Here is a 14,522-nt window from a genome sequence, read left to right as displayed (position 1 = left end):
TAGTATATCGACTTTGGAAACAAAAGCCATCATTCTATTTTTAGCATTCTGTGTTTAGTAGCGGTATTTCCATTTACAAAATACAGCAATTCTCGAACGCTGAAAATGTCAAATCCTGGAAAACGCGGCATTTCTACATGTGGTGTTAACATTGTTCTCGAACAGTTGTTGGCTAAAGATTCATTTGATGAATCCGAGTTTTCTGAAATAGACAATTCTGATGATTCAGATGATTCTGATGTTAGTTCTGTTTAGAAATAACTCCAAGAACAGTTTTTATATTTTATTTTCACATTGAAAATCAGTGAGATTTGCTTCATCCTCAAAGAGTGTGTTTATGTAAAATTAAATGAGTGCTGCCAGCGAGCAGAATTTTTTTTTTTTTTTTTTTTTTCTGAATGGGAAAAGGGTTAAAGCAACAGCTCCTGGCAGATGTCATAGAAAGGGACAGATTCTGGGCATGCAACCTGTGCTGTTGTGTTAAACCAAGCTTAGTTTAATGCTCTGCTGCCATATTCTCAACATTCCTAATAGTTCTTGAAAAAGGGATCCCACATTTTCATTTTTCACCAGGCCCCACAAATCACGTAGCCCATCTTGGTTAGTATATTAGTCCGTTTTCACGCTGCTGATAAAGACATACCCGAGACTGGGAAGAAAAAGAGGCTTAATTGGATTTACAGTTCCACATGGCTGGGGAGGCCTCAGAATCATGGTGGGAAGCAAAAGGCACTTCTTACATGGCGGTGGCAAGAGAAAAATGAAGAAGATGCAAAAGTGGAAAGCCCTGATAAGCCCATCAGATTTCATGAGACTTACTCACTACCACGAGAACAGTATGAGGGAAACCGCCTCATGATTCAAATGATCTCCCGCCAGGTCCCTCCCATAACATGTGGGAATTATGGGAACACAGCCAAACCGTATCAGTTGGGGAAGACTCTTTTCACTGGTGTTGAGGAGTCAGGCCATCTCTAACCGTTGAGGGTCTTTGTGCCAGGTCTCACCCTTCATCCCCATGAAAATCAAAGCTCAGAGCGTGATCTCCTCTGTTCCCTGCTGCACTGAGCCTGAGAAATGTCACACACACACAGAATGTTCTATGCAGCTGAAGTTTACCCTTCAAACACCGAGTCTGTTTAGTGCTGCTATAACATAATACCTGAGGCTGGGTAATGTAGAAAGAAAAAAGGTTTACTTGGCACACAATTCTGGCAGCTGGAAGGTTCAAGACTGCACAGCTGCATCTGGTGAGGGTCTCACGCTGCTTCCACTCATGGTGGAAAGTGTGAGGAGAGCCAGCCTGTGCCAAGATATCACATGGCAAGAGAGGAAGCAAGAGAGAGAAACCAAAGAAGCCAGGCTCTTTAACAACTTGCTTTCTCCAGAGCTATTTCATTGCCTCAGGAGGAAGAACTTACCCCTTTGGGAGAGCACTAATCTGTTCATGAGGGATCTGCCCTCATAACCAGACATCTCCCACGTGGCCCCACCCCCAACACCGCCACACAGGAATTGAAATTTCAGCATGGGTTTCGGTGGTAACAAACCATATCCAAACCATCGCAAACACCAAAACCTATATATCATTATGGTCATTCATGCCTCATTTATATTGCTTTTTATTTGAACCATAACTTGCTTATGCCATTATTTTTTCTTCTTTGAATTTCCAATTCTCCCTTTCACTTTTTCTTAAATCGCGAAACAATCACAGACATACTAAAAACTTGGGAGTCCAGTTCAAAGAAACTTTTTTCTGAACCATCTGAAAGTTGCCAACGTGATGTCCCATCACCCCGCAAGTATTTTAGCATCTGTTTCTTACCAACAAAACATTTTCTCTGACAGAACCACATCAGAACTCTTAAATCAGGAAACAAGCATTGATACGTATCTACCACCTAATCCTGTCTCCAGTGACATTTTACCGATTGTTCCAATGATGTCAGCATCACGGGTCACAGTTAAGAGTCACGTCCTTCAGTCTCGAGCAGTTCTTCCTTTTGTCATTGACTTTCGTGACCTTGACGTTTTTGAAGCTTACAGACCAGTTAGTTTATAAGGCTGCCCCTCAGTTTGGTTTTGTCTGATGCTTTCTTGTGATGAGACTCAGATGGTGCATCTTGGGCAGGAGCCTCACGTAAGGGATACTGAACTCTGGTAGCCCAGGATTTCCAATTTTTTTTTTTCTCTTCAGCTTTTAAGTTCCAGGGTACATGTTAGGATGTACCCTGGATGTGCAGGTTTGTGACATAATTAGACATGTGCTACGGTGGTTTGCTGCACCGATCAACCCATCATTTAGCTATTAAGCCCAGCATCCATTAGCTGTTCTTCCTGATGCTCCCCTTCCCCACCCCCACCACCAGGCCCCAGTGTGTGCTGTCCCCCAAGACATGTCCATGTGTTCTCATCGTTCAGCTCCCACTTACAAGTGAAAACATGTGGTGTTTGCTTTCCTATTCCTGCATTAGTTTGCTGAGGATAACAGCTTCCAGTTCTATCCATGTCCCTGCAAAGTACATGATCTCATTCCTTGTTATGGCTGTATAGTATTCCATAGTATATATGTACCACATTTTAAAAATCCAGTCTATCATTGATGAGCATTTGGGTTAATTCCATATCTTTGCTGTTGTGAATAGCGCTGCAGTGAACATACACATGCATGTATCTTTATAACAAAATGATTTCTATTCCTTTGGGTATATACTCAGTAACAGGATTGCTGGGTCAAATGGTATTTCCACTTCTATGTCTTTGAGGAATTGCCAAACTGTCTTCCAAAATGGCCGAACTAATTTACATTCCTACCAACAGTGTAAAAGTGTTTCTTCTTCTCTGCAACATCACCAGCATCTGTTGTTTTTTAACTTTTTAATGATCACTGTTCTGACTGTGATAAGATGGTATTTCATTGTGGTTTTGATTTGCATTTCCCTAATGATCAGTGATACGGAGCGTTTTTTCATACGCTTGTTGGCCGGACAAACATCTTATTTTGATAAGTGTCTGTTGATGCAGGATTTCCGTTTTACTCATGACTGGTGATGTTCACCTTGACCACTTAATTAAGGTGGTATCTGCAAGGCTTCTCCACTGTAAACTTACTCTTTTTCTCTTCGTAGTTAATAAATATTTTGTGAGAAGGTACTTTCATAGTATATGCAAGTATTCCCCATCAGACTTGCAGTTTTCATTCATTTATTTATTTATTAGCTTATTTTAGTCAATGGGTTATAATCTATTGCCATTGTTACTTATTTCAGTGTTCATGTTGTCTCAGATTTGGTTGGTGGACATCCATTCAAGCTGGCTTCTGGGTCATTCGATAGAAGCCCCATCATTCTTTGAGCACTTCCTTGCTTTCTGAACAAGATGTTCCAGGCACATCTTGTACTTTCCTGAAATCAGTCATTTCTCCAAAGAACCCTGGTTTCTTTTTAGTGGAAAGTGGTATTTAGAAGCCAAGACCTGGGCCTGAGCATGCTCACTGCTCCCAGGCCTCTCTCAGTGGATAGAGCTGGGGAATATATGTATCATATGCACGCATGCACACACACACACACACACACACCACACACACACACACACAGAGTTGGCCTTCCACATTCCTGGGTTTCGCATCCACGGATTCAACCAACCATGGATCAAAAATATCCAGGAAAAAAATTGTATCTGTACTGAACATATTTTTTTCTTATCATTATACCCTAAATAAAACAGCATAAGAAATATTTATATAGCATTTACATTGTTATTAGTATTATATGTAATCTAAAGATGATTTAAAGCAAGCTTGTCCAACCTATAGCCCGCGGGCTGCCTGTGGCCCAGGACAGCTTTGAATGTGGCTCAAATTCATAAACTTTGCTAAAACATGATGAGACATTTTTGCGAATTTTTTTAGCTCATCAGCTATCGTTAGTGTTAGAGTATTTTATGTGTGGCCTAAGACAATTATTCTTCCAACGCAATCTCCCTGTACACAACCAGTCTCACATCTCCGCCACCCCATGTGGGCCCCCTCCAAACCCAGACTCTGACACCCCTTGCAAGGGCACTCCACTGTGTGGACCCCCCTCTCCCCCGTCAATATGCCCATAATGCTGTTGTAAGGAGGATTCTGAAGCCATCTCCAGGCTCAGGGGAAACAGTGATGGGACTGGTTAGTAATGTCTGCCATGAACAGAGGAACAGGACGTCTATAGCAACCTGCCACACACATGCTGGCCCCGACTTAAGATGATCAGTGTGAGCATTTATAGTGATCAGGTGACCATATCATTTTGAGAGAGAAATAATAATTAACAATCGCAAACAATAAAAGTTGACAGTTATGCTGGGCAACAGGCGTTAACCACTGGTCATGCCCTGTATGGGTACTGAGGAAGCACAGTTCTGGGTCTGCTCTGTGGTTTTCGACCCTCTGTGTTGGACACACGCCTACAGTTTCCAGCAGCTCTTTTGCCACCTCCCCTCAACTCCCTGCCCTCTTCTGTGGACTGTGGGGGGGCCTGGCAAGCCTCCTTAAGAATGAAGATTCCCATGCAGGGTGCACCTTAGGAATGGAAGTGCCCATGCAGGGCAACCCTTAGGGGCGGAAGTGCCTGTGCAGGGTGCCCCTTAGGAGTTGAGGTGCTGGTGGAGGGTGCCCCTTAGGGGTGGAGATGCCCATGGAGGGTGCCCCGTGGGGTGGAGATACCCGTGGAGGGCGCCCCTTAGGGGTGGAGATGCCCATGGAGGGTGCCCCCTTAGGGGTGAGGGTGCCTTGCGAAGGCCCTCTTAGAGGTAGAGGTGCCCATGGAGGGTGTCCCTTGGGGTGGAGGTGCCCGTGGAGGGTGTCCCTGAGGGATGGAGGTGTTGGTGGAGGTGCCCAAGGAGGGTGTCCCTTAGGGGTGGAGGTGCCTGTGGAGGGTCCCTCTTAGGGGTGGAGATGCCCATGGAGGGTGTTTTGACTTCTACTCAGGACTCACCAAGTCTGTTTTCATTTTCTTCCTGGTTGACCTTGTTGGCAGCAGGAAGCTGACTGTGTTTGAACTTCTCCTGCCACCACAGAACCCCTTGGCCACCTCCCTCATCCTCATTCCCCAGATTGATGCCCACAGAACCTGTGCTTCGCAGATGGCTGTCAGCAAAGGCGTCAGAAATGGGATGACTCATTTCCTCTCCAATGCCCCGGGGCTTTCAGAAAGTCTACTTGTGGAAAAAGTGCTTTAGATAAAATGCAGTTGTGGACTGGCCCAGCTTTAGTTTAAATCTTTTCATCTCACAAATATTTTTACGGACCCACTATCAATCAGACAGTGTCCTCAAGTGATGTGTGAGGTTCATGAGTGATTAAAACAAAGATGCCTGTGGGCCGGGAGAGACAAACAGAAAAGAAAAAAATGAGTAACTCAGGCATGTCATAAAGTGATGTGTGTTGTGGGAAGAAGAAAGAGCTCAGAGTAAGAATGGGAGGGTGAGGGTGGGAGGGTTTCATTCTTCAAGAACTTAGGGAGAGCCTCCTGTGTGCCAGGCACCCAGGCTTGGCCCTGGGGGCTCAGAGAAGAGGCTGGCCCCATCTCAGAGACCACAGCATCTATAGAGCAAGGAGCATGAGAGACACAGAGGTTAGGGGTTCTGGTGCTCGGAGGAGGAGTCTCAAAGGAATCTGAAAGAGGGAAGGAAGGAGAAGGAGGGTGTGCCAAAGAGAAGGAGAATCCCGAGGAGGTATTGCAGGGGAGTGGAGGAGAGGGTGCAGGGAGTGGAGGAGAGAGTGACTTTCTGGAAGGGGTTGGAGTGAGGCTGAGGGTGCCCAGAGGCAGAAGACAGCTGAGCTGACCTAGTAACTTTGGCTTTAAAATCTGTGAATCCACAGCTCCCAGAGTGGTAGGAAGAGAAGCTGATACAGAGGGTTAATGGAGTGTTAAGTGCAGATCTTTCTTTGGTGACCCTGGTCTGGGAGGGGAAGAACAAGATGATGGTTCTGGGGTCCGGTGAGCAAGTTTAACCTGGGCCCCCCACCATTCCTTTTCACCTCAAGAGTGTGGCCCTGATCCAGAGCCCTGAAAGGGGAAGTCCAGGGCCTCCCACTGCCTATGCCACCGAGCCTCTCCCACCTGGCTTTCTCCCACCTGGTCCTCCCCTCCCTGGCCCTGGCCACCTGGGCCCCTCCCATATGGTAGGGGCCTCGCCCCCTGTCCCCTCCCTGTAATCCCTCCCACCTGGGCCCCTCCCACCTGGCCCTCTCCTACCTGACCCTCTTTAACATGGTCTTTTCCTACCTGGCCCCCTCCCACCTGGCCCCTCACCTAACCACACCTACCTGGCCTCCTCCCAGCTGACCCTTCCCTACCTGACTCTCTCTCACACAGTCCTCTCCTACGTGGCCCCTCCCCTCCCACTCCTCCCCACTGAGCCCTGACATCTGCCCCCCCACCCGGCCCTCTCCTACCTGACCCTCTTTCACATGGTCCTCTGCTACCTGGCCCCTCCCACCCGGACCCTCACCTGACCACGCCCACCCAGCTGACCCTGTCTCACCTGGGCCTCTCTCTCCCAGGCCCAGCAGCAGCCCATAGAGACCCCAGCTCTCTCTGCCCCTCTCCCCACGAGGAATCTCCCTTGGCTTCCTCCACAGGAAGGCAAAGCACCCCCGCTTCATGTTAATGGGTTTTTATCTAATTGCTGACTGGAACAGATGCAGAGACAACCTGCGACAGGGCACCTCACTGAAAGGTCTGGGAAGGTGCAGGATTGTCCTGGGAGAGCCAGTGTGACCTTCACGCGCACAGAGAGGGAAGCACCGCACAGTTACTCACTAGTCCCTCCCCGTCTCCACCCTAGCCACCCTGGGGCTCCCCTGCCCGCAGGGGAGAAGCAAGAAGGGGAAGAGGGTGCCCATCACATCCTGTGCCCAGCTGGGTTCTGGAGGATGGACAAGGGCTGCAGGGCCGAAGGGCATGTGCGTGCAGGTGCACATGAGTGTATGTGCATGTGTGTGTGTGCACGTGTATGTGTGTCTGCGTGTGTATGTGCATGTGTGTGTGTGCACGTGTGTGTCTGCGTGAGTGTGTATGTGCATGTGTGTGTGTGTGCACGTGTGTATGTGCACAGGTGTGTGTGCACACACAGGGGTGTTTATGAGGAAGAAAGAATGCAGGGCACAGAGGAGGAAGGCACCCAGCTAGTTCCCAGACGCTTGTTCCTTTTCTCCATTCATAACAGAGCATGCCTGAAGTGGCCTTCAGCTCCAGAGAACCATCTGTCTTCCAGGCAACTTCCTGTGTCCATTGGGTCACACCCTCACCACAGGCTCCCAGCAGCCCCCTCCCCTACTGGGGACACTGTGGCTCGGGAAGCTTCCAGACACTCCAGAGAATTTAATGCAACCTGACTCCCCTGTGGCTTTGCCTGAGTAGGGCCTGATCAGGCCTGGGTCCCCGTGGCCCCCAGAGCCTGTCCCTGGTGTCCAGTGTCCGTGGCCCTTGGAGCCTGTCCCTGGCACTGGGTCTCTGCTGCTGGGACTGCTCCCTAAGAGGCTGTCTCTCGTCTTCCCAGCTGGCTGGTTCCCAGGGGTAGAAGGACACATCTTAGGCTTCTCTCCAGTCCTGATGGCCCCAGCACAGAGCCAAGCCCAGAAAAATCCCCAGGGAGGGAAAGTTAAGTAGGACTGGGACTCCAGTGTAGACCCAAGCCAGGTTCCAGGATATGCACTTTTAAAAATCTTCTCACTTAATCCTCACCAGAATCCTAGAAGTGGGCCTGTAGGTGAGGAAAGAGAAGCTCAGAGAGGACCAGTGACTTGCCATGGATCACACAGCAGGAGATGGTAGAACTTGGATTCAAACCCCAATCTGACCCCAAGGGGCACCAACCTCCTCCTTTGACAGAGCAGGGCTGATGGCCAGAGGGACTGATGAAGTAGCCTTCCCAAGGCCACCACACACCCCCAAGTGCCACCCAACCTAGCTCTAGAGGCAAGGGAACAATGCCTCTGCCACAGGAGGCTGCATCTCTGGACCGCCGAGTCCCAGGACAGAACCTCTGAGCCCTGACCTCACTCAGCCCCTGCAAAGTGCCGTAAAGCGCGATGCAGAGCTTGCTGCACAGGGTCAGGCAAACCATGGCTTTTGGATGGCTCTTGCTCCATCCACCCAAGAGCCATTCCCAGTTGTGTTCACTGGGAACAGTGGATGTGCCTGTCTCGGCCAGACCCTGCTTGTGAAACAGCATTCAGCAGACTCCTGTGTGTGCGCCTGACACACAGGGGTGGGACAGAAGCAGAGCAGTGGCCAACAGGAGGGAAGGAGGGAGGAAGTCCAGAAACTGGCCCACCTGGGCTTCAGGCTGCAGCCACTGTGAGCTCTGTCCACCCCCGGTCACTGCCCACACATGTCCGGGAGGTTGCTCATTAAACTGAAAGCGGGGGAGGACTGGCTCTCCTGCTTCCTGTCCAAAGGCTCAGGGCCCCGGAGCAGCCTGCCTAGTTTCAGGATGGTGCACTGCAGCAAAGCAGAGAGGCTAGGTTGGGGGAAGAGCCAGTGGAGGCCCCTGCCACAGCTCCCGGGATGGTATGCTCAGGGTTGACCTCCAGAGTCACAGTGAACCAGGAGGTTACAGTCCAAGGAGCATGGAGCTACACGGACAGCCTCTTACCTGTTTCTCTCCTGCCCTGTCTGTGTTAAGCAGTAACTGAGTGGGGATGTCATTTTGGCAAACCTTCCCCCAACAGCCTGTGAGGGCAGAGGGACCTCTGGGAGCTGCAATAGGAACAGCCACAGTCTAACTGGCTTTCAGAGAAGCTAAAGACTGTGCTAAGATTGGTAGTGAGAATGGGGCCTGGCACACAGGAAGTAATTTGAGTGAATGAATGAATGAGCAAATGAATGAGTGAATGAATGAGTGAATGAGTGAATGAATGAATGAGTGAATGAGTGAATGCATGAATGAGTGAATGAGTGAATGCATGAATGAGTAAATGAATGAATGAGTGAATGAATGAATAAGTGAGGGAATGAGTGAATGCATGAGTGAATGAGTGAATGCATGAATGAGTGCGTGAATGAATGAATGAGTGAATGCATGAATGAATGAGTGAATGAACGAATGAACGAAGAGTGAATGAGTGAGTGAACGAATGAGTGAATGAGTGAGTGAATTCAGGGCTCAGCTATGATGAAGAGGGCATGCTGGCAGTGAGGGGGAGCTGTGCAGAAATCTGTCCTTTAGAGAAATTGTAGTCATCCATTCCCAGAGCCATCAGCTGTGTATTGAGTGCTGCCACATGTAGGGGCTGGGATGCAGGACCCATCCCACAGGGCTCCCCTGGAGGGAGCTCACAGCCTAGTGGACTGAAACATTGAAAGCAAGAAGGATAAGCGAAGCTCAGGGTGCTGTCCCTGACCCTCTCTGGTGTCTCCCATCTGTGCACAGAACCTGGCTCAGAGCTGACTGCACAGATTTCCTGGAGGCCCAGATGAGGGTGCTGAAAGGTGCTGAGAGAAACTTCCCTGGTTTAAGCCCCAGGAAAGGAAACGGCAGCTTCCTAGACATCTCCAGGCAAAGTGCCAGGATCCCTGGGTCCTGTAGCTCTAATAAGAATTCTCACCTGCAATCAAGAGCTTGGATTCAACGAGAAGGGAGGTCACACTCTGCAGGGCTATCTCGACAGTGAGTCTGTGTCCAGGCCTGAACAGCCACATGATGCAGGGGTGTGAAATCAGAAGTGATTGTCACCCTGTGCTAAGACGAGACCGACATGACTGCCCGCCTGCTCTGTCTCTGGGGAATCTGTACTCAGGTCCTAGCAGTTTGTACTCAGGTTCTTTCAGTGGCCATAAAGTGATGGGTTCTCAACTAAAATTCCTGGATGTGGGCTCTGTTCTAGTGCACACTGCAGGGAAGTGTCTGGAAGCCGGAGAGAAGAGGGAAATAAATGTAGAAGGTGGTCTGCGTGGTGGTAGCTGAAAATTACCTCGATGTAAAGGAAGGCAAGAGTCATTCCCAGATTCATTTCATTATATGGAAGAAGAAGGGTGTTTTCCTGCCAGGTACCTCCCTTCAAGCTCCCTTGCTGGCCCAGGGCTTAGGAATTCCCCAGAAGTAGTCATCTTCCTCCATCCCTCCACCCTGCACTCCTTCACTCTTCCAACCAGTTGCTTGGCAGATATCTATAGAGACCTAGTATGTGCCAAATGCTGTTCTAGGTGTGAGATTGCTCTTCCTCACCTTGGTTCTAAACCAATTGCCTTACATGCTGGGATAACAAATCACCAGCTGCCACCTTCCCCTTCCATGCCTAGGGCAGACATTACTAATGGATCACAGCACATTTTCCTGCTGAACCCAAATGCAGTCTCAGAATCCTGCCCAGTCTGGCCCTACAGCTGTCAGTAGAAGCTGATGAATAAGAGAAAAGCAATTTGCTATCCCTGCTCTTGCCCCCCTGCTGTCACTGCCTCCAGCCTGATCATCTCTGACCTGTTGGCTCTTTCTGCCATTTTCAGCCTCACACAAACACTGACGATGTCCCTCCCACACTCTCCTTAGCATCTGCGTTTGACCATGAGCTGGGTTCTTCCTCCTCCCCCAGGACTTGAGTTTCAATGACCTTCTGAGGTTGTCCCAGTTCCTGGAACCCCTTATCTTGGCTTGCTTCATCCCCCCAACTCCATGCCAAAAAAAGAAGCCAGATTTCTGTAGGGCAGAAACAAAACCCAGCAGACTTCCCAAGCCAGATGGTGGGGGCCCAAATCTGAGAACTGAATTTTTCTGACTTTTTTTCAAGCAATCTGCTAATGGAGGCGAGAACAAGACTCAGGGAGTTATCAGCTGCCTCTGTCAACAGTAGGTAATGATATGCGAACGCTGGCACCTCCCAGTAAACTGTGAACCTCAAGGGTATCCCCAAATGCCTTTCAGCCTGCTTGCCCTCCAGGAGAGGGGATTGCTCCCCAGCTGCCCCTTCAAAGCCTGCAGCAAGATGGGTGTGTTCTGGGAGCCGGATTGGCCTGTGGCTTTGGAAATCTATTTATGGGACGCACAGAGCTCGCCCTTTTTTAGAACTAGAGGAAACTGACAGCTTCGATTGACAGAAAGCTCCGCAAAAAGGAAGGGAGCATTTGTTTCCATTTTTAAAGTGCTCAGGCTTATTTGGGGGTACATGTGGGTAGGACCCAGGAGGGCAGCTGGGACCAGAATTTCTCAGAGCCAAAGCAAGCGGCCCCTCCATTCATGCTCCCTCCATGGGCCCTGTGGATCTGCTGCCCTCCACCCACCTGTGGCCACCCCACAGCCCTGCTCCTCCTTCTCTTTCTCTCCTGAGACCCAGAGCTGTCCCCTCCCCAAAGCCACTCTCTCCTCATTCCCCAGGGCAGACAGAGCCAGGGCCTGGATCTCCCAAGAGTCACAGGCTTGGAACTCTGATCAAAGGAGCCGAATGAGGTCCTGCTCCTGGAACAGGCAGGAGGAAAGACCCTGACTCCCACGGAGCTCCAGGGCCCATGGGTGGCTCTGGTCACGTTTGCAGCCTGGTGTCCCTGTCTCCCCCAACACCAAGGCAAGCACCTAGCACATGGTCCCCCAAACCAAGCTCAAGCCCAGGAGTCATTCATTCTACCTCCTCTGTCACATTCCACCCCAGGTCACCACTAGGTCTGTCTACCTGTTCTCCTAAATACCCCAAACCCAACCACGTCCTCCGTCTCACACCAGCTCCAATCTAAGCTGCCAGGGCCCTTCTGTTTCAAATGCAGGTTTTGTTAATATGCAGCCGTGGTGAGGCCAGCGGATCAGCAGGTGGTGGCCTGTTTAAGGTGGTTTGTTACTCATAGATCCCATGAGAAGGGGGCAGGCCATGTCACACAGGGCCACTCGGGAAAGCAGGGGGTCTGTCAGGAGACAGAGGGATCCAGGGGCAATGTGGGCAGAGCCTTTATTGTGGTTTTTGCAGGAAGGAACAGGTAATGCAGGGTGAGCAGGCTTTGGAGAGATTCCTGTGGGTAATTTCTGTGAGCTCTTGGCAGAGAGGCTGCCCCTAAGTTGTCCCTGGCCTGGGGTGACTAGGGCAGGTGGAGGGTGACCCTGGGGGGGAAAACCTGATAGAGGGGGTCATGGGGTATGGGTTGTGGGTGGGTTGGTCTGAAAGGCGGGTTCCCAGGCCAGTCCTTTGCTATCTCTAGGAATTGACCAGCCCTGGGGGGCAGTCCCTCCAGGTTCAACAAGACCCCAGAGGTCAAAGCATCAGAAATACAGAAAATAAAATGGTATGATGATTGTGCCGTCCCCCGGACCCTCGCCAAGGTTTTCTGAGCATGCTCTCACCCTCCTTGCAAAGTCTTCTTTGCACAGTGGCCAACAATAATGATCCTCATCTGATCATTACAGTCACGCACACACACACCTCCCCCTCGCCAATTCAACACCTCTGTTCTAAGGGTGAAGACCACCGTGGCCATTCCTGCTGTCAAACCCCATCTCAAACCCTGTGCTCCACCCCACGCTCCAAACACACTGGCCTCTTGCAGGTCTGGAATGCACTCAATTCGTCTGCCGGGGCCATCCACGTCCCCTCCTGCTCACACCCACTCATCCCTGTGACCCCTGCCGAAGGATCCTCGAAGAACCAGCTCCCCTCCTCACTGCATGGGCCTCTGTGTTATGGATTTTGGATCCAAAAGGGCCACTTCACTCAGAGTGAGCACTCAGTGGGGTATGCCGGGCGCCGACCACAGGGCACAGCTCATGGCGGGCACTCCAGAAATGGCTATGGAAGACTTTCTCAGATCTTCATGGTGACCCTGTGAGGCAGGCGTTCTTGTTTATCCCCATTCTTTAGATGAGGAGATGGAGCATCTTAACCCCCATTGTTAACATGTGCAACAGCCGGGCGCGGTGGCTCACGCCTGGAATCCCAGCACTTGGGGAGGCCGAGGCGGGAGGATTGCCAGACCTCAGGAGTTCAAGACCAACCTGGGCAACATGGTGAAAACCCGTCTCTACTAAAATACAAAAAATTAACTGGGCTTGGCAGCGTGCGCCTGTAATCCCAGCTACTCGGGAGGCTGAGGCAGGAGAATTGCTTGAACCAGGGAGGTGGAGGTTGTAGTGAGCCGAGATCACGCCACTGCACTCCAGCCTAGGCGACAGAGCAAGACTCCGTCTCAGGAAAAAAAAAAAGGTATACCACAGATCCCGCCACATCTAACAGCAAGAATGTCCAGAGCCCCGCCAAGCGGACAGACCAGCTCTCTCCCCACCCGGAGCCTTCACTTCCTAGACTGAACAGTGAGGATTTGGGCCGGATGCTTTTCCAGCTGTTTCCCAGCTGTGACATTCTAGGATCCGGAATGTTTCATAGCCACTTTCTTTATAGGTCTTTATTTTCTTGTAGAAAAGCAAATGAAAAACATAATTTTCATTGCTTCTAAAAGTTATTGGTGAAGTAACACACATTCATGGCAAGACACCAGAACTCAGTGGGTTTGGCCCATTTCTCCCCCGGCTCCCTTCTGTCCGTCAGTCAATCGCCACATATTTACTGGGCACCTACCGTGTGCCAGACTCTGGCCCAGACACAGGCACCGGGTGAGTGAGCTGGACACAGTCCCTGACCTCCAAGACCTCCAAGATGCCACAGATCCTTTTGCTGTTTCTGGAGGGACTGGCAGGGGACCTTTCGGGATCTGGGGTGCCTGCAAGGGTCTTCTTTGTCTGTGAGCATCTGAGTGGAGGGAAAAAAGTGAGGGAGGACTGTCTGGGACTGCAGTGGGCAGCGGAGTGGGGGGAGGACTGTCTGGGACTGCAGTGGGCAGCGGAGTAGGGAGGAGGACTGTCTGGGACTGCAGTGGGCAGCGGAGTGGGGGCAAGTCTGGTCTGTGCCACCAGCCCCGTAAGCATCTTCACCTCACAGTGTGGCATCCGTGGGGCTTCCGGCTCTGGGCTCTGTGCCTCTCGCCTCTCTGCCATTCCCGGCATCCTGAGGTGAAGTGATAACCAGACCTCCTCTTGGCCTGGCTTTCTGCCACTCCCCCAGCCACCCTCCTGTGACCCAAATCCCCTCCAGGCCCCTCACTCCGGCAGCCTCTTATCTCCTGCTTCCCAGAGCCCTGCTCTCCCCAGTCCAGCTCCTCCTCAGGGCCGCATGGGGCTTGTGCTGTGCCTGGTCTCCCGCTCACGGCTGCCAGGGCCCCCACCCGCTGCCTCTGCTCCTGTGGGACTGGATTCAATACCAACATGCTGCCGTGTCCCCCTAGGCATGGCAGGAAGAGGGGGGTCAAGGCCGCCAGGGTTGAAGACGGGGAGTACAGAGTCCCTCTGGATGGGACCCAGGAGCCAACACGCCATACCCCTCCAGCCACCCAGCACAGGGTGCCCCAGCAGGGCCCAGCCAGCTGCTTCCCTCACTCCTGAGCAAAGAGGGAGGAACTGAGTTCCCTTCCCCAGGGAAAAGTCTGAAAATGTATTTCGGGACCCACTGTTGTTCCTTCGAAAGTTGCCTGCATGGATTAAGTCCACCAGGGCTGACGGGCAGT

General features: G+C 51.1%; 1 protein-coding gene across 12 annotated transcripts in view; it reads left to right on the top strand.

Annotated features, from left to right (window-relative positions):
• The window catches only part of CAMTA1 (calmodulin binding transcription activator 1), a 975,525-nt gene that overhangs the window by 755,281 nt on the left and 205,722 nt on the right, over positions 1-14,522 (top strand). The gene's annotated exons all lie outside the window — the stretch shown is intronic.

Source organism: Trachypithecus francoisi, unplaced genomic scaffold (assembly GCF_009764315.1).
Source record: "Trachypithecus francoisi isolate TF-2019V2 unplaced genomic scaffold, Tfra_2.0 Lachesis_group12, whole genome shotgun sequence".
In the NCBI taxonomy this organism is placed as follows: domain Eukaryota; kingdom Metazoa; phylum Chordata; class Mammalia; order Primates; family Cercopithecidae; genus Trachypithecus; species Trachypithecus francoisi.
This window is presented reverse-complemented; position numbering and strand designations above follow the sequence as displayed.